Source organism: Protopterus annectens, chromosome 1.part0, assembly GCF_019279795.1.
Source record: "Protopterus annectens isolate FY-2018-M chromosome 1.part0, PAN1.0, whole genome shotgun sequence".
In the NCBI taxonomy this organism is placed as follows: domain Eukaryota; kingdom Metazoa; phylum Chordata; order Ceratodontiformes; family Protopteridae; genus Protopterus; species Protopterus annectens.
The window spans coordinates 1,870,976,928-1,870,998,687 of record NC_056725.1 but is presented as its reverse complement, the minus strand read 5'-3'; the positions used below and the strand labels follow the sequence as shown (position 1 = coordinate 1,870,998,687).

At 40.7% G+C, this 21,760-nt stretch overlaps 2 protein-coding genes across 4 annotated transcripts in view; both read left to right on the top strand.

Moving 5' to 3' along the window:
- The window catches only part of NIPBL (NIPBL cohesin loading factor), a 4,951,262-nt gene that overhangs the window by 4,660,922 nt on the left and 268,580 nt on the right, over nucleotides 1-21,760 (top strand). The gene's annotated exons all lie outside the window — the stretch shown is intronic.
- The window catches only part of ATXN1L (ataxin 1 like), a 303,313-nt gene that overhangs the window by 145,052 nt on the left and 136,501 nt on the right, over nucleotides 1-21,760 (top strand). For all 3 annotated transcript variants that reach the window (XM_044069949.1, XM_044069942.1, XM_044069934.1), the window contains one exon: nucleotides 2,031-2,109. The gene's annotated coding sequence lies outside the window, so the exon portion shown is untranslated. The remainder of the gene's footprint in view (nucleotides 1-2,030; nucleotides 2,110-21,760) is intronic.

The following is a 21,760-nucleotide window of genomic DNA, read 5'->3' as shown; positions in this document are numbered from 1 at the left end:
TAATTAACCAAACTCATGCTGAACAGGTGCCATTCTCTCCTTTATGGACCAAGTCTTGTGTACTTTTCAGAATGAATTCTCCAAACACTAGTTCATTCAATAAGGTTTTATTAGATGTTCACAATATCTGAATACTGTCTTCATTAACAGTGCTGATAAACAATATCCAAAGTTACTGCATGTCATATTTGTATTGTCCTGAACAATGTAAACTAAAATAATAGTCTTTATTTGACCTGTCTTCTGTACTCAGGCTCAAGTGCCTGTATTGTAGATTAATCTTTGTAGTGACAGGTCAAACGAACTAACTAACCTTAACTGAACTGCTGTCCTGAACATAACATATTATATTCCTTCAGTCCAGTAATTTTCCTTATTCACTCTCCCTACCCGTGGTCTCAGGCTTTGTCTCGTATGTGCTTTATTTAACATTCCATTAAGGAACATTCTGTAGCTGGCAAGATTGTATCTTTCCCTTGAGAAAAGCACATTCTGTATTTCTGTATTTTCTGCACACTTTATGCTTATCTTTCCTTTCTAATAAACTGTTAACCCGCAAGGTTTTCCTTTCTTTCTGCTTAACTGTCTTTTATGCATAAATGAAACACAATTTCTAGGCCTGTTTTACCCTTTAGCCTGTCTAATGTCTAATAACTACTTTAAAATGGAAGTCCCTAATCTAATAATACTATTTGTCGACTTTTCACTTCCTCAGAGGATGTTTCCCTGATTGCGTTTTTTGTGGTGGGTTTGAAGTGGTAGATATTTTATTACTTTGCTTCTCCACCCCCATTGTATTTATAGATGAGGGTTTATGTTCATGGATGTAGTCAGCTGTCGGTAGTGTTTGCCACTGTTTCTGTAGTTTCTAGGACACTGGTTATAGCAAAGTTAATTTGTTGGGGAATAAGGAAACATCCTTCAATGGATGGTTGTGTCAATGATGTGCTGTTTCACTGGAAGTGGTTTTAGTGAATCTGGTGTGGAATTTAGCAGGCATTCATACAAAACTGTGTATGTGTGTGTGGAACTATGTATATGCATATGATTGTCACAAAATATTTAATACACACAACACTGAACATGAAATTATGTAAAAAAAAGAATGCACAAAACGCGGAATGTTTCTAATATGGAATCACAAAACATAGAATAATTCTATCCAACTAAAATATTCCCTTTATCATTAACCCCAACAGATAAGTGTCATTTGGAAAATGATACTGCTAGAAAAAGGGTTTTTAGTAACATACTATGTAGAGTTAGGGTTAGCACAGATGTGGTGCTGAGCCTTTTTAATTTGCGCAGTTCATTGCCATTAAAGTCCTGGTCTGGCAGTGCAGTTGCTTTGAGAGTCATAGTGCTGATGTGTTACAATGGCTTCTGCTTTGTTTTAACATTATGTAGCGTTGTTATTTTGTCCATGTCAATTTGTACCTTCTGCAATCACACAAATGAAAAGACAGTATGCTTGTGCTGTGTGGTTGGATACCTTGTTCATTCCTCCCTCAGCTAAGTCTTGCAGCTACTTTGGATGCTTTCGTATTCATTTCACTATGGCAGATAATCTCAGCTTCATGTTTAATAGTGTTGTTGCTGAAATTTCATTAGCTGGCTTAATTTTCAGCAGATTTTTGGGGCTTCTTCATATATTTGTATACTTTACTGCTTGTATGTAGTTTTTAAAAGAAGTGCAATATGAACTATTAAGTTAAGACTGAAATGCTTGTGTCTGGAATTCGCAGAATATGTTGAGTCTTCCAGATGAGTATTAAATATCCTGTAGGTGTTCAGTACGTATGTACGTATGTGTGTATATTTATTGTATTTAATTTAATGACTAGTTTTACTTGACACACACAGGGTAGTAAATTTAGAGAAGATGCTTGAGCTTTGTATTTTAGCAGGTGTTCTGGTTTCAAAGTACATCTGATAAGAGGCTGATGTTTAACAGCTGAATGTTTAAAAAAAATGTAGTGCATATATAAATGTTCTGTGCAATTCCAGTTAATTAAATGTTTTTGTTTCAGGATGCTGGAAGAAATGCCACATTTCCATAGGTAGACCACAGTGCCAGCAAAAGAGATGGGGAAAGGGTGCCACTGTGATGTAAGTCACATACGCTTGCAATGACTTTTGATTTTACCACGCATTATTACTGGTGGTTGATAGTATGCATGTATTCATATATCTTTATCCCTTAGCATGCAACACTGAATTACCTTTTGCACTTTTCTGTTTATCCCACTCAACTTGGTGATCCCCTCTTAATCCATTTGTATAGAGGAATGCAGACTGAGATTGAGCTCTTGCTGACAAAGGGATAACAATATCCAAATATTAAGTTGTCAGGTCATTCTACATGCAGTAGCTGAAAAGCAGAAGGAGGTAGATATGTTTATTCCTAAACAAAAATGGAAACAGGACAGAGACGTGTAGAATAGAATAATCTGTCAGTTTGATCACAGCTGCAAAGTGAATCATGGAATCATCATCAAAGGAGTGGAATCTCTGCAAGCTGACACAGAATGGTCAGATCTCTAAAGAAAATGAAGTCACTGTGTCAGAGGAATTATTTGACTGGGTTATTAGTGTACTAGATATGAAATGTAAAGATTTTACTTATTTATATAGTTTAGTATTACTAGCAGCAGTATCCATACACTTGTTACATCTCACACGTTGTTGCTATATCGTTGGTAGAAGCAGTAGTGGATGTTCATCGTGTTTCACTGTTGCAGTCGTTACTCTTGGGTTATCCTGCTGGCAGGCTACCCACAGTCGGCCTGAATTCCAAAGTCCTGGTCTGGTGTCGATTGCTGTCACCTCTTCCCTGACGTCAGTGCGCCAGGGGTATAAAAGATGCAGCCGACGCCATTTTATTCAGTCTTTCTTGCCGTGCGGTGCCCGAAGCAAAAGCAGTTTGCAAGTGCCGGTCGGCCGACTCCTGAGGTTTTCAAATCCGAATTTCAGAATCAAAGTCTTCATTGGGGAAACTTTTTTCTTGCTCCAGACCAATGTCAGAAAAGGTTAACAGTTGTATTTCTTGTGGGAAGCAAATTCCTCATAAGGATTTTCACTCTTACTGTATTCCTTGCCTAGGCCCTGACCACAACGTTGCTAGCTGTCGGTTTTGTGCTAGATTTAACCAATGCACTATTAAGCGTCGGTTCGATTTTGCATTTCATTACTTTGGCCGAAGGTTTAATTATATAATGCCGTCGGAACAGCCGACGACCAGAGTTTACAAAAAACGCAAGGACAAAGAAAAGGATAGGCATCCAAGGTCCAAAACCGATGACGAGGCCTCCGTTAGGCCAGTCGCCGGTTTGCCGGTTCTCAGTGAGGCGCTTTCGCAGCCCCTGGCGCCCGCTACCTCAGAGCCACAGGCCACTTCCGACTCCCACGTGGAGCCGACTGGGCCTCTGGATACTCAAGGTATTGGACTCTCGGAAATCATTCCCTCAGATGGGTCTGGAGCCGCTGAGCAGGCATCTGCTTCTGAGGGGGTGTCTTCAGACCTACACAGTTATATGTTAAACCATCTTCAGCTTCAAAGACTAAAGCAGCTTTAAAGACAAAGAAACAAGTACAGCATTCTCCTACTCAGACTTCCATGCCTAAAAAACAGATGCTTAAAATGGCTGAAGACCTAATTACTTTGATCAGGGGTTCCCATCCCCCTCCTGATAAGAGGCCTAGGCAAGAGACAGAATATGATTTTTCTGATCAGGTTTCTATTTCCTCTGATTCCTCTACTGAACAGGATTATTCTATTCCTCCCTATGAGGATTCTGATGCTGAAGAATCCATTCCTTCAGCCTCTCCTCCTGAGGATTATTCTTTTGGGGAAACACTGCATACCATGAGGGAGCATTTCCACTGGGAGAGCCAAGATTACTCAGAATCTAAGGAAAGGCTCAGAGACTTTCTGCTATTACCTCAGCACAGACCCCTTGCTATTCCACCTGTTCTAGACCTTGTAGATGATGTATTTTCAGAGTCCGGCCTGTCCCTCGACTCTTTACCTCCTGCACCTGCTAAGCCTGACAGATACTACAGGGTTCCAGATTCTCATAAATTCCTATATAAAAACCCCGCTGCTGACCCAGAAACTAAATTTCAGGGTCCCAAAGGAGTCAAAGCTTCCACTACAAAAAACCCTGTCCCCTCTGATAGGGATTCTAGGGCACTGGACAGATGGGGGAAAAAAGTTTACACTTCTGCTACCTTGGCTGTAAGGGCTTTAAATTGTCAGTTTAATATGCTTAAATATCAGCAATACTTAATGTCACTGCTTAAACAGAAAATGTTGACAAATTCTGAATGTTCAGTGAACAAGGAAATGCAGGTTTTATTGCATGCAACTGAGCAAGTGGGAAAGCCTACTTTGCAATGTCGTTATGATTCACTGGAGGCCTCTTGCAGGGCCGCTGTTACAGGTTCTGTTATTAGAAGGCATGCTTGGTTAAAGGAACAGAATCTCCCTGATCATGTTAAAGCAAAATTATTAGATGGTCCATTACAACATGATACTTTGTTTAGTGCTATAGCAGAAGAGGTGTGGAAGAAAATGGAGGATAAAGCGAAATCCATGCAGACAGTTGAGGATTTTTTTACAGGTACAGCCACCCAGATTTAGCAGGAACTGGCCTTCCAAAAATTGGTCCTTTCCAGTGTCAGACAGGCCACAAAGAGGCAGATACAGAAGTCCCAGAGGCAGATCTCAGCCCCATCGCTCATACAGGCCTAAACAGTGGGGTGCTCCTACCTCGAAAAGCGGAGAAGACAAATCACAACCTTACAGGAAACAGTCCCAGTGACTTTCCTCTGCCAGATCCAAGCACTTTTCTTTTGGCAGCCCCCTTAGGGGGAAAACTCTAGCACTTTTTTCACCAAATTGGCAAATGATTATCCAAGACAAATGGGTCTTGAACATAGTGTCCCAGGGCTACAGGTTCCATTTTCACACCCTACCAAGGGCAAAAGGTATGCCAGACCTGCCACACAGTCAATGGGCAGAGGCACAAAAGCAAATTACAGCCCTCATGGACATGAGGGCCATTCATCAAGTACCACAACAAGAGCAGGGGCAAGGATTTTACTCAAGACTTTTCTTGGTGCCCAGAAAGGACAAAACCTGGAGACCAATACTGGACCTGTCTATACTAAACATGTTTCTGGAGGTTCCAAAATTCAAGATGTTGACTCTACAGCAGCTACTGCCTATGCTGGGCAAGAAGGCTTGGCTCATAACTTTGGACCTAAAAGAGGCATACCTGCATGTCCCAATCAGACAATCTTGCAGAAGATACCTCAGCTTCTTAGCTGGCTCAATGCATTACCAATTCTCTGCACTGCCCTTTGGCTTATCTACTGCGCCCAGGGTCTTCACAAAATGCCTGGCACCAGTAATTGCGTTTTGCAGACAAAAAGGAATTCAAATATATCCCTACTTGCGTGACTGCCTTATTCAAGCAGAGAACAAAGACATTCTTCTAAAGCATCTGGCGTTTGTTAAAAGATTACTAATTTGCCTAGGGTACACAGTAAACAAAAAGAAATCAAAACTAGTACCCTCTCAAGAGATAATATTCCTGGGTGCAAGCTTAAATACAACTGCCCAGATGGCTTATCTCACGCCAGACAAACAAAGGCAACTGACTTCTAACTTCAAAAAGTTGGCAACAAAGACCCAGTTATCTGCTCTAGGCTTCATGGCATCCTGCATTCTACTAATTCCATATGCCAGACTGCATATGAGGAAACTGCAATGGTATCTAAAAAGTGTTTGGACTCAGCATTGCCACAACCTGGAGACAGTAATTACCCTTATTCCCTGCCTGCAACAGGAGTTTCGATGGTGGGCACAGGCCTGTCACCACAACAAGGGTCTGCCATTCACTTTACCAACAGCCAGACAAACACTGACAACGGATGCATCAGATTATGACTGGGGGGGTCCATATGGCAGGAAAATGTATTCAGGGCACACGGCCTGCAAGCCAGATGCATCTTCATATCAATCAAAAAGAGATGCTAGCTGTTCAGAATGCCCTGACAGCTTTCAAGGATCTACTTCATCCAGGACAGCTACTGATAAAGACAGACAATATTACGGTCATGTGGTACATAAACAAGCACGGAGGCACACATTCCTACCCCCTCTGCAGACAAGCAATGACCTTGTGGGACACAGCATTGACTTATCAAGTTCACCTGCAAGCACAATTCCTGCCTGGAAAAACAAATGCTCTGACAGACGAACTAATCCGAAACCTCATGGATCCCCATGAGTGGAAACTGGATCCACAAGTCTTCAGCATGATAACAAGGAAATGGGGATGCCCAGACATAGATCTATTTGTATCCCTACACAATTGCCAATTACAGAGATTTTGCATAAGGATTTATCACAAACAAGCATGGAGAGTGGACGCCCTATCCTTCAGCTGGAAAAACCTAACAGTATATGCCTTTCCTCCATTGCCTCTCCTTCCCAAGGTACTCCTAAAGGTCAGGCAAGAGAAGCCAAAAATTATACTGATTGCACCAGACTGGCTACGCCAGCACTAGTACCCAATCCTAAAGAGCTTGTCTCAAGGTCCAGCATGGATATTGCCTTAAACTTCCCACTTGCTGACCCAACAAAACAATCAGATCCTGCACAGTCAACTCAGGACCTTAAATCTGGCAGCATGGCAGATAATGTAGCCATTCAGAACACTCCTCTTTCAAAAGCTGTTATGGATGTTATGTTGGAGGCCAGGAGGCCCAATACCAGAAAATCTTATGCAGAAAAATGGAAGAGATTCTGTGCTTGGAACCAGGAACAAGGCATTGACACGTATGTACCAAATATTCCTCAGATTTTACAATACCTAACTGAGATGCTGGACAAAGGCCTTTCCTTTTCATCAATTAAGATTCATGCCGCTGCCATTTCAGCGCATTACAACACGGAACCACCTATCTTTTCTCATCCTTTAATAAGGCAGTACCTCAGAGGGGCCAAAAACATCAGGCCTCCAAGGAGAGCACCAGTTCTGGCATGGGACCTCAATTATGTCTTGGAAAAACTCACACTGCCTCCCTTTGAGCCAGCCTCAACAGCTGATATAAAGTTCTTATCCTGGAAAACAGCTCAGCTCCTAGCAATATCCCCTGCAAGACGAGTCTCAGAGTTACAAGCACTCATGGCTGTGGAACCTTTTATCATTTTTCATCCAGACAGGGTTTCTCTGAGGACAAACCCAACATTTATGCCTAAGGTGGTGTCCAGTGTGGCCCTCAACCAAACCATTCACTTGCCTACCTTTTATCCAAACCAAAAGAACAAGGGTGAGAAAATTCTGCATTCTTTGGACATACACAGGCAGCTACGCTTCTACTTGGACAGAACTAAAGCTCTCAGAAAGACTGAGCAACTTTTAGTGTCATATGCTGCAGGATCACAAGGAATTGATAAGTCATTTTATCCGTTTCTGCTATTCTCAGCATGGCAAATCAGTGCCTAAGGGCATTAGGCCTTATTCTGCCAGAGCAGCAGCCACTTCAGCAGCCTTCCTCAGAGGAGTACCAACCAAAGACATCTTAGAGGCTGCAACTCGGAGTTCAGTGCACACTTTTACAAAGCACTACCACTTACCTCTTTACTGTAAATCCAGAGCAGGCTTTGCCACTGCAGTGCTGCAGGGCCTCATAGCCTCTCCTATTCCTATTTAGCTCAGCCACCCATCCTCAGCTTTGGGATTCAACCCAAGAGTAATGACTGCAACAGTGAAACATGATGAACATAGTACAGTTGTGTACCTGAATGAGGCAAATAAGGTTAAGCGCTTTTCGTTTATGTTAATCCACAAACTTCATCAGACAATACAAATTGTTTCAGACACATTTAAATACATAGAAATGCAAATGATTATCCAATCAACAAAGAAGAAATGCATCAATGAAGCACAAAGTCACCACCCCCTAACTATGTATATGAACAATCTAGTTAAAATTTAAATGGGCAACCCCACATTTTCCTAAAACAAATACTATTGAACACAAAAAAACAAATTATGAATATATTAATAATTAAATACATATTAAATTAAGCTTAATGTGTTAAACTTTTAAGTTTTAAAATGCTACTTAAAACACAGCCTTCATTCAAACCAGGCTGATTGTACGCATTCAGCCTGATTTGCCAAGTAAGTTCTAATTCATCCAATTTAAGAGCGTCAGGACCACCTCTTGGATTTTTGCTCACCTGGTCCAAAATAATAAATTTAAAAGAATGGTCAGAAAATTGATCTATATGTTTTGCTAAAGCGTTCTCAAGCTTGTGTTTCCTAATTGCATACAGGTGTTCATAAACACGTTCACGAAGCTTTCTTTCAGTTTTGCCAACATAGAAAGCTGGACAAAACTGACACTTAGCAAGCTAGACCACCATCTTAGAATTACAATTATTTCTCAGTTTTAAATTGTAATAGAAATTGTTAACAAATACTCTGTTAGATTCCAACATATAAGCACAATAATTACAAGCTTGGCATTTATACATGCCTGGAGTTCTAACAGGTTTTACTCTGATATTCTCACAATAGTTTTTAAGATTTTTTCCTTTTTTATAAATTACTAACGGACGGTCACCTACACTTGTGTAGACATTATTGTCTCCTTTAAGTATATCCCAATTTTTTCTCAAAATCTTAAAACAGGAATTACTATTTATATTGTAAGTGGTTATAAAAGACATATTGAACTTAGCAGGACTAGGGTGTTGCTCAACAGATACATCAAGGGACGTATTGAAGGAACCATTTAAGATAAATGAATCATTTATAATGCTATTCAACAATGGTGTATAGAAAAAAGACTGTCGCTTAGATGTAACTTCATTAATTATGTCGTTAATCATAGATAATGGATAACCACGTGTTAAAAACATTTCTTTGATAAATTCACATTCATTATCAAACACACCATCCAATGTAATAATTCGTGCTGCACGAACCAATTGACCTTTTATAATAGCACGTTTCTGATGGTACGGATGACAACTTGAATAATGTAACATTGAGTTGCAATATGTCTTTTTTCTGTGAATTGAAGAAATAAATCTCTCCAAGACAGTGTCCTTAGTAAGTGTGATATCTAAGTAATCAATAGAGGTAACATCAAAGTTATGTGTGAATTTTAAGAACGAAGTAGTTGAATTCAGGTATTTTACCAAAGATTCACTATATTCTATATTACCATCAACTAAGATAAAGATGTCGTCCAAGAACCGAGTATAAAAAACTATGTTATCCTTGAAAACGTTGTTATTAAATACATACATAGATTCCCAAAAAGCCATAACCATGTTGGCTACACTGGCGCCACAGGGTGAACCCATGGCTACCCCCACTTTCTGAAGGAAGAAATCACCTTCAAAAACAAAGAAATTGTTGTCTAAAATTAAATCCAACAATTCTCCAACTAGTGAGATTTCATCCAAGGGGCTGCCTAGATGTTTTAACATTTCACCTACCCATTCTATGGCGATGGTATGGGGAATACATGTATATAAATCTTTTACATCGATAGTCAAAAAGTTGTAAGAAGATTTATATTTAAGTTCATTTATGTTCTTTAGAAACATCCATGAATCTTTGCAAATTTGTTTGATGTTAACCAAATATTTTTGCAGAATTAAATCAACAACTTTTGCACATGAATAAGTGGGGGAACCCCTACTATCCACCAATGGACGCATAGGTGGATTCTCTATATTTTTATGTATTTTGGGGATCCCGAATAAACAAGGAAATCTAGGAAAACTTGTAGTCATGTAATTATACATTTCTTGAGTAATCCTTTCCTCAATGTATAAATCTTCAATCACATTCTTGATAGACTTATAAGCTTTATTAATTTCAGAAAGGGAGCTCTCAGCATAAGAATGGGAGTTCAATAAGCTCACCATCCTACTGACATAGTCAGCATAGTCAAAAATAACAACCCCCCCACCTTTATCAGGTTTACATATTCTTATATTGTTCAATTTAATGAATTTCAAGCTATCCCTTTCTTTCTGTATATCCCTATGCTTATGTAAATTAGTGTATTCAAGATAAGAAGACTGCACCAGATTCCGTATATCAAGTTCACAAAACTGTTCAAACACCTTGATCAAAGGGTTAAGCGGTGGATTAAATGTACTAGGAATACTAAACTGATTAGTTTCACACTTAGTAGAATTACCAAACATCAACTTTAAATTCAATTTCCTAGTATACAGTTTTAAATCGATGATAGTCTTCACTACATCTAATCTTTGAAGTGGAACATAGGTGTAACCTTTAGAAAGTAAAGCTACTACATCAGTTGGAACATCTACTTGAGAGAAATTGTAAACTGTGAAATCACCACTATCATTAAAAAGTAACACAGGACCCTTGTAATCCGTGGCACCCTCAATAGGTACTGTGTTAACTTCAAAATTAACAATGGGGTCAATAGGCGCAATACTGTCTTCTAATGGTAAGATAAACTCATTCAATCCATTTAAACAAGTGGTATTACTAGGTTCTACAATATCACAAACATCAATGATGTTAGAGAAAACAGATAAATTTGTAACAGCATCAATGTTCAGTTGCTCTTTTGTTTTCTCTTTTGATTCAAGTGCACTGGTTGTTGTTGCTTCTGCCTTGCCCCTAAAAAAATAGGGTTGTTGGATCTTAAATTATAATGGCCAGTTTGGTTAACAAGCTGACCTGAAACAATGTTACTGAAACTTGGTTCTATTGTACCATCTTGTGTTGGCCCATTAGAAGGCAACTGTTCTCTTTCACTTTGATTGACACCTGGAACAAAACTATTATTATTTTCATTTCTGAAAAGACTTGGATTATTACCTTTTTGCCAAGTCTGAGAAATAGAGGGCTTAGGGTAAGCCAAACCCTCATTATAGGCTTTTAAATCTCTATCCAACTTCTTGACCTTGTTTGCCTTAAGTTTATTAAGGTACGAATCAATACTTGTAAATATACGGTTATACTCGTATTTATATAAATATTAAAACATCTAGGCAGCCCCTTGGATGAAATCTCACTAGTTGGAGAATTGTTGGATTTAATTTTAGACAACAATTTCTTTGTTTTTGAAGGTGATTTCTTCCTTCAGAAAGTGGGGGTAGCCATGGGTTCACCCTGTGGCGCCAGTGTAGCCAACATGGTTATGGCTTTTTGGGAATCTATGTATGTATTTAATAACAACGTTTTCAAGGATAACATAGTTTTTTATACTCTGTTCTTGGACGACATCTTTATCTTAGTTGATGGTAATATAGAATATAGTGAATCTTTGGTAAAATACCTGAATTCAACTACTTCGTTCTTAAAATTCACACATAACTTTGATGATGTCCTTCATGGATGCATCTGCAGTCATAACAAGTGGGTTGTCCTGTCGTCAGGCAGCCCTGCAGTCGGCCGGATTCCAAAGTCCGGGTCCGGCTTCGGCTGATGTCGCACTCCACCCGACGTCATCTCTGTTGGTCTTCGGGTATAAAAGCATCAGCCGACGCCATTTTCCTCAGTCTTTCTTGCCGCGTGGCGCCCGAAGCAGAAGCTGTTCGCAAGTGCCGGTCGGTCGGATCCAGAGATTACTTCTACCGAATACTACTCAAGACTTCTAAAGCTAAGTACCCGTTGGGGACTCTTTCTTGCCTCAGCCGATGTCAGAAAAAGTTAACAATTGTTTAACCTGTGGGAAACAAATACCTCATAAAGATTTCCACTCTTACTGTCTGCCTTGTTTAGGCCCAGCCCACGACGTAGCAGCCTGTTCGGCCTGTGCCTCTTTCAACCGACGAACGCTTAGGCGTCGGTCGGAGTTTGCAGAACAGTTTTTCGGTTCTGATTTTGCGTACATTATGCCGTCGGATCCTCCGACTACCCCCAAAAAACGCAAAGATAAGGCCGACACTCGCGGTCCGCGGTTTCGGCCGAAACCACGGTAAAGCAAACCGCGAGTGTCTCGGTTTCGGCTGAAACCGAGAAAACTGATCAAAGTACAGCTGAACCTATTCTTACAACTGAGGCCCCTGCTACAACTCTTGAATCGACCTCAGAAATTTTACCCACTACGGTGGTTGACTTATCAGACACCATTCCCTTGGATGTCTCTACCCCAGCACGTGGTGCTGCTAGGCCTCCAGCTGCCATGTCCATTAAGGCCTTCGCCAGGGCTAAAGCAGCCAAGACTTCTAAAACAGTGCCTGTTAAACCCCCCACATCCAGGCCCTCTTCTAGTTCTCAAATGCTTTCTTTGGCAGAAGATTTAATTTCTTTAATTAGAGGATCTCAATCTCACCCAGACAGGGCCTCTCAGCCCCCAGAGAAGACACCTAGGGCAGAGCCCCCTGAGCCAGTGTCTTCTGATGATTCTGCTGATGAATCAGACATAACTGACCAGCCTGAGGCTCCCTTCTCCAATTTTGAAGATTCTGATGCTGAAGAATCCATTCCAGCTGCTTCCCCACCAGAAGAATTCTCCTTTGGGGAAACCTTGCATGCCATGCGAGAACAGTTCCAATGGCAGCAACAGGATTTTCAGACTCCAGAAAAGACTTAGGACCTTTCTGCACCTCCCACAGCACAGGCCCTTAGCTATACCTCCTGTTCTCTCTGTGGTGGATGATGCTTTCAATGATGTTTGCTCCGCTCCAGATTCTTTACCCCAGCCCCTGCCAAACCAGACAGATTTTACAGGGTGCCAGATACTCATCACCACCTTTACAAGGCCCCACTTGCAGACCCAGAAACTATATCCCAGGGTCCCAAGGCAGTAGCAGCGACCACAGCTAAAAACCCTATTCCTTCTGAAAGGGAAGCAAGGTCATTAGACAGATGGGGTAAAAGGTCTACACTTCAGCTACTCTCTCAGCTAGAGCTTTAAACTGTCAGTTTCACATGATACAATACCAAGAGTTTATGCTTGATCAGTTAACTAAAAACTAACCACTGATGAATCTCTTGATAAGAAATATGTATTAGAGATGGTAAATAACATACAACAGGTTAGCAACCATTCCTTAAAATGTGGCTATGATGCACTGGAGGCTTCATTTAGATCAGCCATGACAGGCACAGTGATAAGAAGGCATGCATGGCTAAAGAACAAGCTTTACCGGATCATGTTAAAGCTAAGTTGCTTGATGCTCCTATGGACAAGACAAGTTTGTTTGGTACACCTGCCCAGCAGGTTATGAAGAAAATGGAAGAAAAGGCAAAATCTGTTCAAACTGTTAAAGATTTCTTGCAGGTTCAACCCCAAGGTTTAGCAGGAACTGGCCTGCCAAAATTGGTCCTTTCCTGACTCCACAAAATTTCAAAGGGGCAGGAATAGGCGCTCCAGAGGCAGAAACCAATCCAGAGGAGGTGCCTACAGAGGACGACAGTGGCAAGGTAACAACAGAGGCACAGACACAGCCACTGCCACTACATCAGCACAACCACAGTGACTTAATCCTAAATCCGCCTACCAGGGAACAAATAGCAGCTCCTCTAGGTGGAAAGTTAACCTTATTTTCAAAGAACTGGCACTACATAACAAAAGACAAGTGGATTTTACAAACCATAGATCAAGGTTACCGGTTTCACTTCCACACTTTACCAGTCAAAGAGGAATGCCAAATCTACCTCCAAATCAAAAACAGAGGCTCTACGCCAGATAATGGAGTTAGCAAACACGAGAGCTGTGGAAAGAGTCTCAAAAGCAGAACAAGGAAAGGGTTACTACTCCACACTATTCCCAGTTCCAAGAAAGGAAAAAAGTTGGAGACCAATTCTCGACCTGACCACCTTAAATACATACATCATTGTCCCAAAATTCAAAATGCTGACCCTACAGCAACTTCTTCCCATGCTGGGCAAGGAGTCTTGGCTGGTAACTCTAGATCTCAAGGAGGCATACCTGCACGTCCCCATTCGACCAATCTGCAGAAGATACCTCAGATTTCTTGCAGGATCAGAGCACTATCAATTCTCAGCATTGCCCTTTGGCTTATCTACTGCCCAGAGTATTCACAAAATGCCTGGCATCAGTAATCGCCCATTGCAGACTACAGGAATTCAAATTTACCCATACCTGGCCGACTGCCTGCTACAAGGGGACAACAAAAGCAAGCTGACAACAGATTTACAAAGGGTCATTTACTTGCTACAAGGACTGGGATACACAGTCAATTTACAAAAGTCAAGGCTGATACCATCCCAAACAAGGACGTTCTTGGGCTGAATTGGACACAGTACAACAAATGGCATTCCTGACTACAGAAAAACAAAAAGAACTTCCTCTTTACTTCTTGGCACTAACAAAACTGAACAAGTTAACAGCAAGAAAAGTTCTGCAGGCCTTGGGCTTCATGGCATCATGCATAATCTTGGTCCCATTTGCCAGACTACATATGAGGAAACTACAGTGGTACCTAAAGAATTTATGGTCCCAACACAGACACAGTCTAGAAACAGAAATCCCACTAATTCCATGCTTAAAACAGGAGTTCCTATGGTGGGCTCAGGCATGCCAGTCAAACCCAGGCCTACCCTTTCGCAGATGTCAACCAAGCCAGACCATCACAACAGACGCTTCAGACCTAGGATGGGGGCCCACATGCTGGACAAATGCGTGCAAGGATTGTGGACACAGGATCAACTTCGCCTGCACATCAATCTAAAAGAAATGCTGGCAGTAAAACTGGCAATCCAAAAGTTCAAACCATTTCTCAAAGAGGGCCAGTTGATGATAAGGACAGACAACACCACAGTCATGTGGTACATCAACAAACAGGGAGGCACTCATTCATACCCCTATGCAGAATGACCTTGGAGCTGTGGACCCTGGCACTCAGCTACAACATTCAGTTACAGGCAATATTTGTACCGGGGAAAGACAATACTCTAGCAGACATATTAAACAGAACCACTTCGGATGCCCACGAATGGAAGCTGCAACCGGACATCTTCAAGAGCATCTCAAAGAAATGGGGAATGCCACAGATAGACCTATTCGCAGCACCTCTCAATCACCAGCTCAAAAATTCTGCACAAGGACATTCCACCCACTAGCATGGAAAGTGGACTCACTCTCCTTCAACTGGAAAGGCCTAACAGCATATGCATTCCCACCTCTTCCTTTGATACACAAGGTACTACTAAAAATCAAGGAAGAACGTCCAAGGATAATCCTGATAGCTCCAAACTGGCCAAGACAGCACTGGTACCCACTACTGAAGAGCATGTCTCGAACAAAATGTGGCCAATACCTCTGATACCTTTGATGTTAACTCAGAACAACTACAGCATCATACATCCAAACCTAAAACGCTGCAACTGACTGCATGGAACATCACATAACAGCAGCTAATCCAGAACTTTCCCAAAGAGTTAAAGACATTATTCTTGAAGCACGCAGACCTTCAACAAGAAGGAACTATGCTGGAAAATGGAAAAGGTTTGTCATTTGGAGTGCGGAAAGAGGAAAAGATGTGTCAAACATAGATATGCCTAACATTCTGGAGTATCTGGCGAACTTCTTCATTCAGGCCTGTCCTACTCCTCCATCAAGATACATGCATCAGCTATTTCAGCAGAATACAGCTTTGATCCACCTGTTTTTCGCACCCTTTGCTCAGGCAGTTCCTCAGAGGAATCAAGAATGTAAAACCTCCAAGGAAACCACCATTACCAGCTTGGGATTTAAACTTTGTGCTAGAAAAGTTGACACTATCACCCTTTGAACCAGCAGCAACAGCAGACCTACAACACCTGTCATGGAAAACTGCTTTCCTACTGGCAATAACTTCAGCAAGGAGGGTTTCAGAACTACAGGCCTTAATGGCAGTGCAACCCTTCCTAATCTTCCACCAAGATAGAGTGTCCATGAGGACTAATCCTACATTTATGCCCAAGGTGGTATCCAGAGTGTCTTTGAACCAGGCAATCCACCTACCTACCTTCTTTCCCAACCCACAAAACAGAGGGAAAGAATACTGCATACCTTGGATGTACATAGACAGCTACGCTACTACTTGGACAGAACAAAAACAGCAGAAAGACTGACCAACTTTTGTAGCCTATGCAACAGGAAGGGAAGGAAAAGCTATTTCCAAACAGACAATCTCCAAATGGATAGGAAACTGCATACGATACTGTTACTCCTTCCATGGAAAACCAATTCCACAGAACATAAGACCTCATTCTACAAGGGCAACAGCCACTACCACAGCCTTCTTACGAGGAGTGGCAACCAAAGACATTATTGAGGCGGCTACTTGGACCTCCGTGCATACATTTGCCAAGCATTATAATTTGCCTCTATATTCCAGATCCCGAGCAGGGTTTGCCACTGCTGTACTGCAAGGGATCCTAAACACACCATAATCTACATTTATCCTCCTCCCCTAGTTGGCTATGGTATTCTACCCACTTGTTATGACTGCAGATGCATCCATGAAGGACATAGTACAGTTTTGTACCTACCATAAATGTAGATGTCCGAACTGGATAGCATCTGCAGTCAGGATTACCTCCCTCCTTCCCTCTGTGGTACCCCTATGGTGTTTACGCTCCTAATATCTAGCTGTTGGGGAGTCTTTATGGTGTATTTGTTTGTATATATGTACATATATGCTTATTGTTGTGTTTACCTCTATCTATTTGGAAACATTGGCATCTATCCAAATTTTAGCCTGCAAGAGGGCTACTGGCATCTGGGGCAAGAAACACTGAGGAAAATGGCGTCGGCTGATGCTTTTATACCCGAAGACCAACAGAGATGACGTCGGGTGGAGTGCGACATCAGCGAAGCGGACCCGACTTTGGAATCCGGCCGACTGCAGGGCTGCCTGACGACAGGACAACCCACTTGTTATGACTGCAGATGCTATCCAGTTCGGACATCTACATTTATGGTAGGTACAAAACTGTACTTTACCTCTATTGATTACTTAGATATCACACTTACTAAGGACACTGTCTTGGAGAGATTTATTTCTTCAATTCACAGAAAAAAGACATATTGCAACTCAATGTTACATTATTCAAGTTGTCATCCGTACCATCAGAAACGTGCTATTATAAAAGGTCAATTGGTACGTGCAGCACGTATTATTACATTGGATGGTGTGTTTGATAATGAATATGAATTTATCAAAGAAATGTTTTTATCACGTGGTTATCCATTATCTATGATTAACGACATAATTAATGAAGTTACATCTAAGCGACAGTCTTTTTTCTATACACCATTGTTGAATAGCATTATAAATGATTCATTTATCTTAAATGGTTCCTTCAATACGTCCCTTGATGGTATCTGTTGAGCAACACCCTAGTCCTGTTAAGTTCAATATGTCTTTTATAACCAACAAACAAAAGAAGCTGGAAGCAGCGCACACAAACCGCACTTTATTCAGAAAATAAGTAAAATCCAAAACTTAATCACAAAGTCCGTATTGTCATTGTTAGGATTATCATTGAGTGAAGAAATCGGAACAGTACCTGGAGCATTGCTGCCCGTTGTGTTTGAAATGGTGCCAACACGCCCGTTTGTAGCTTTTACTCCAGAGGAATGATCTAAAGTATGTAAAGAACCCAAAATCGCTGGTGTATTGGCAGGGTCAAATGTGCCACCGTTCGGTTCAGCCCCATCTTCGGACGTAGAGCCGGAATCGTGATACAGCCTTTTCCTCTTCTGCTTGGTTCCTCTCAACCTTTCGGTCCCTTCCTGTGTGTTGGGTACGTCCGTTGACTTCCTGCCAGTAAGAGCAAAGCACATCGGTGTGAGTAATTCGATCAGCTCAGTGAGCTGTCCGATAAGCTTGCGAGTCTGCCCCAATTCCTCGCGGCTAGATGAGTGTGAGCTGTCTGCCATAGCTGTGCTCCCGACCAAGAAAACCACCAACAGGAGCCAGCAAAACACGTAACTAATAAACAAAAGAAGCTGGAAGCAGCGCACACAAACCGCACTTTATTCAGAAAATAAGTAAAATCCAAAACTTAATCACAAAGTCCGTATTGTCATTGTTAGGATTATCATTGAGTGAAGAAATCGGAACAGTACCTGGAGCATTGCTGCCCGTTGTGTTTGAAATGGTGCCAACACGCCCGTTTGTAGCTTTTACTCCAGAGGAATGATCTAAAGTATGTAAAGAACCCAAAATCGCTGGTGTATTGGCAGGGTCAAATGTGCCACCGTTCGGTTCAGCCCCATCTTCGGACGTAGAGCCGGAATCGTGATACAGCCTTTTCCTCTTCTGCTTGGTTCCTCTCAACCTTAACGACATAATTAATGAAGTTACATCTAAGCGACAGTCTTTTTTCTATACACCATTGTTGAATAGCATTATAAATGATTCATTTATCTTAAATGGTTCCTTCAATACGTCCCTTGATGTATCTGTTGAGCAACACCCTAGTCCTGTTAAGTTCAATATGTCTTTTATAACCACTTACAATATAAATAGTAATTCCTGTTTTAAGATTTTGAGAAAAAATTGGGATATACTTAAAGGAGACAATAATGTCTACACAAGTGTAGGTGACCGTCCGTTAGTAATTTATAAAAAAGGAAAAAAATCTTAAAAACTATTGTGAGAATATCAGAGTAAAACCTGTTAGAACTCCAGGCATGTATAAATGCCAAGCTTGTAATTATTGTGCTTATATGTTGGAATCTAACAGAGTATTTGTTAACAATTTCTATTACAATTTAAAACTGAGAAATAATTGTAATTCTAAGATGGTGGTCTATCTTGCTAAGTGTCAGTTTTGTCCAGCTTTCTATGTTGGCAAAACTGAAAGAAAGCTTCGTGAACGTGTTTATGAACACCTGTATGCAATTAGGAAACACAAGCTTGAGAACGCTTTAGCAAAACATATAGACCAATTTTCTGACCATTCTTTTAAATTTATTATTTTGGACCAGGTGAGCAAAATCCAAGAGGTGGTCCTGCTCTTAAATTGGATGAATTAGAACTTACTTGGCAAATCAGGCTGAATGCGTACAATCAGCCTGGTTTGAATGAAGGCTGTGTTTTAAGCAGCATTTTAAAACTTAAAAGTTTAACACGTTAAGCTTAATTTAATATGTATTTAATTATTAATATATTCATAATTTGTTTTTTTGTTTTCAATAGTATTTGTTTTAGGAAAATGTGGGGTTGCCCATTTAAATTTTAACTAGATTGTTCATATACATAGTTAGGGGGTGGTGACTTTGTGCTTCATTGATGCATTTCTTCTTTGTTGATTGGATAATCATTTGCATTTCTATGTATTTAAATGTGTCTGAAACAATTTGTATTGTCTGATGAAGTTTGTGGATTAACATAAACGAAAAGCGCTTAACCTTATTTGCCTCATTCGTGTGCCTTCTTTCACTCTACCCAGTTTTCTGTGTTTATAGTTTGTCTATACTTCGTGTTTCAACAGTTGTGTACCTACCATAAATGTAGATGTTCGAGTGTATTCACTGTTGCAGTCCAGGTTACCCTTCCTCCGTCCCCCTATCTTTTGCTGGGATTATCTATACTTCTCTATTCTATACAACCTATGTGGTGTATTTGCTTGTAGATGAAGGAAATGTTTCTTTATTGCATGTATGTTTATTTGCATAACATATTTAGCCTACCCTTTTGGGGGCACCTGACATCTGAGGCGAGAAAAACTGAAGAAAATGGCGTCAGCTGCATCTTTTATACCCCTGGCGCACTGACGTCAGGGAAGAGGCTACAGCAACTGACGCCGGACCAGGACTTTGGAATTCAGGCAGACTGCGGGTAGCCTGCCAGCAGGATAACCCAAGAGTAATGACTGCAACAGTGAATACACTCGAACATCTACATTTATGGTAGGTACAGAACTGTACTTTGTATATCCTCTGCCCATGACTCCATATTTGCACCTGTCGTCTTCCTTTCCCAAACTGCCATATCCTGCCTAACAGCTGTCACTATATATATATAAATATATATATATATATATATATATATATATATATATATATATATATATATCTGTGTGTGTGTGTGTGTGTATTTGTATGTGTGTGTGTGTATATATATATATATATATGTAAATGTACGTATATAAATGTATATGTAAAATGCACCTTGTCATCACTCTCACTTCCCACAAGTCTCTTGTATCGCAAAGTAGCAACCGTGCAGATTGTACACCTCACGGCCTTCCTTCCCTTCATGTTGCCATGTCCCTTGTAGCAGTGAGTCGTTCTCTGCCCCGCCACCCTTCACACCATGATTTTTTCACATTGTTGGTGATTTATTGTCTGTAAAAGATTGTGGCATACATTAGCCCTATAGACGTGAATATCTTTTCTGCCATACAAGGGATTTTGTGCCATCTTTTATATGTGTGCATAGGTGAGGTGCAGTGTTAAGTGTCTAATATTGTACACACAGCTGATTTGGAATACACATTACCATATAATGTGAAGTACTACATTTGGAGGGAGAGTAATCTTTCACTAACTGACTGTGATTTACTGTTTGTGGGATTTTGTGCCATCTTTTATATGTGTGCATAGGTGAGGTGCTGTGTCAGTGTCTAACATTGTACACACAGCTGATTTGGAATACATATTGCCATATTATGTAAAGTACTACATTTGGAAGGAGAGTAATATTTCACTGACTGACTGTGATTTATTGTTAAACCCAGCCAGTAAGCACATCATCCACAAAACAAACGGCATCAGAACTACTAGATTAAAAGACCTAAATTTTGCTTGTGACATAAGTAGGACATTTTAGAGAGAGAGGTATGTTTCTTAGAAAATTCCCTTTCTCTGGAACAGACTCCAAGCGAAGCAGAGTTCCTCCCTATCCCAATTTAAGTACAGCTAGGACAATGGATGGGTAATCAAAAATTCACCCATGGTCTGGCTCCTATGTCTCTGATGGATTGAGGCACTCTGTAAATCACCTCCTAAATAAATCAAATTTGTGGGTTACGTTTTGGTTGCATGGCTAGGCTTATAAGGGCCCTTGTGGTCGTTATTTTAGTATAAATTTATGAACCTTTGATTGGGAAGGCATGCATAGTAAAGCGGAAACATCTGCACTGCATATGATTGCAGTTTGTGCTTTCTGAGTTGATTTACTGCAATACACTGTCACTGAAGTATCACTTTGTCTGACCAGGTAGGTACTTCCTAAGAAGATTAAGATGCTGAGGCATGAGATATGCCTTGCCAACATTGTCTAAGAAATATGACCCTCTGTTGCCCATTCCTTTCTACTGTCTGTATGGTTGTGTTATAATTCTGTAGTGTGCAGATCTATTTTTACATGCAGTAAAACAGGAGTACAAGGGCAGATCAGAGTTTGGAGAGAGCTGACTCATTTGATTATTTGACATTAGCATTTTTTTTTTGGTTATATACATGCCAGTGTGTATGGTGAGATGAGTTATTTTACTAGGGTTTCTATGTGGATACAGTTTTATAATTATTTTATTTTATGCTATTGGAAAATATCTGTCAGAAAAGGTTATTCTGTGGGTGGAACAGTCTGTGTGTGCAAGCAACTGATCAATTAACAAAACCTGTTGGCATAGTTGGCGAGTAAAAAATAAATCTTCAGAAACAGTCTGCCTCTCTGTCCTGTGTCTGCCTCTCTGTCCTGTGTCTGCCTCTCTGTCCTGTGTCTGCCTCTCTGTCCTGTGTCTGCCTCTCTGTCCTGTGTCTGCCTCTGTCT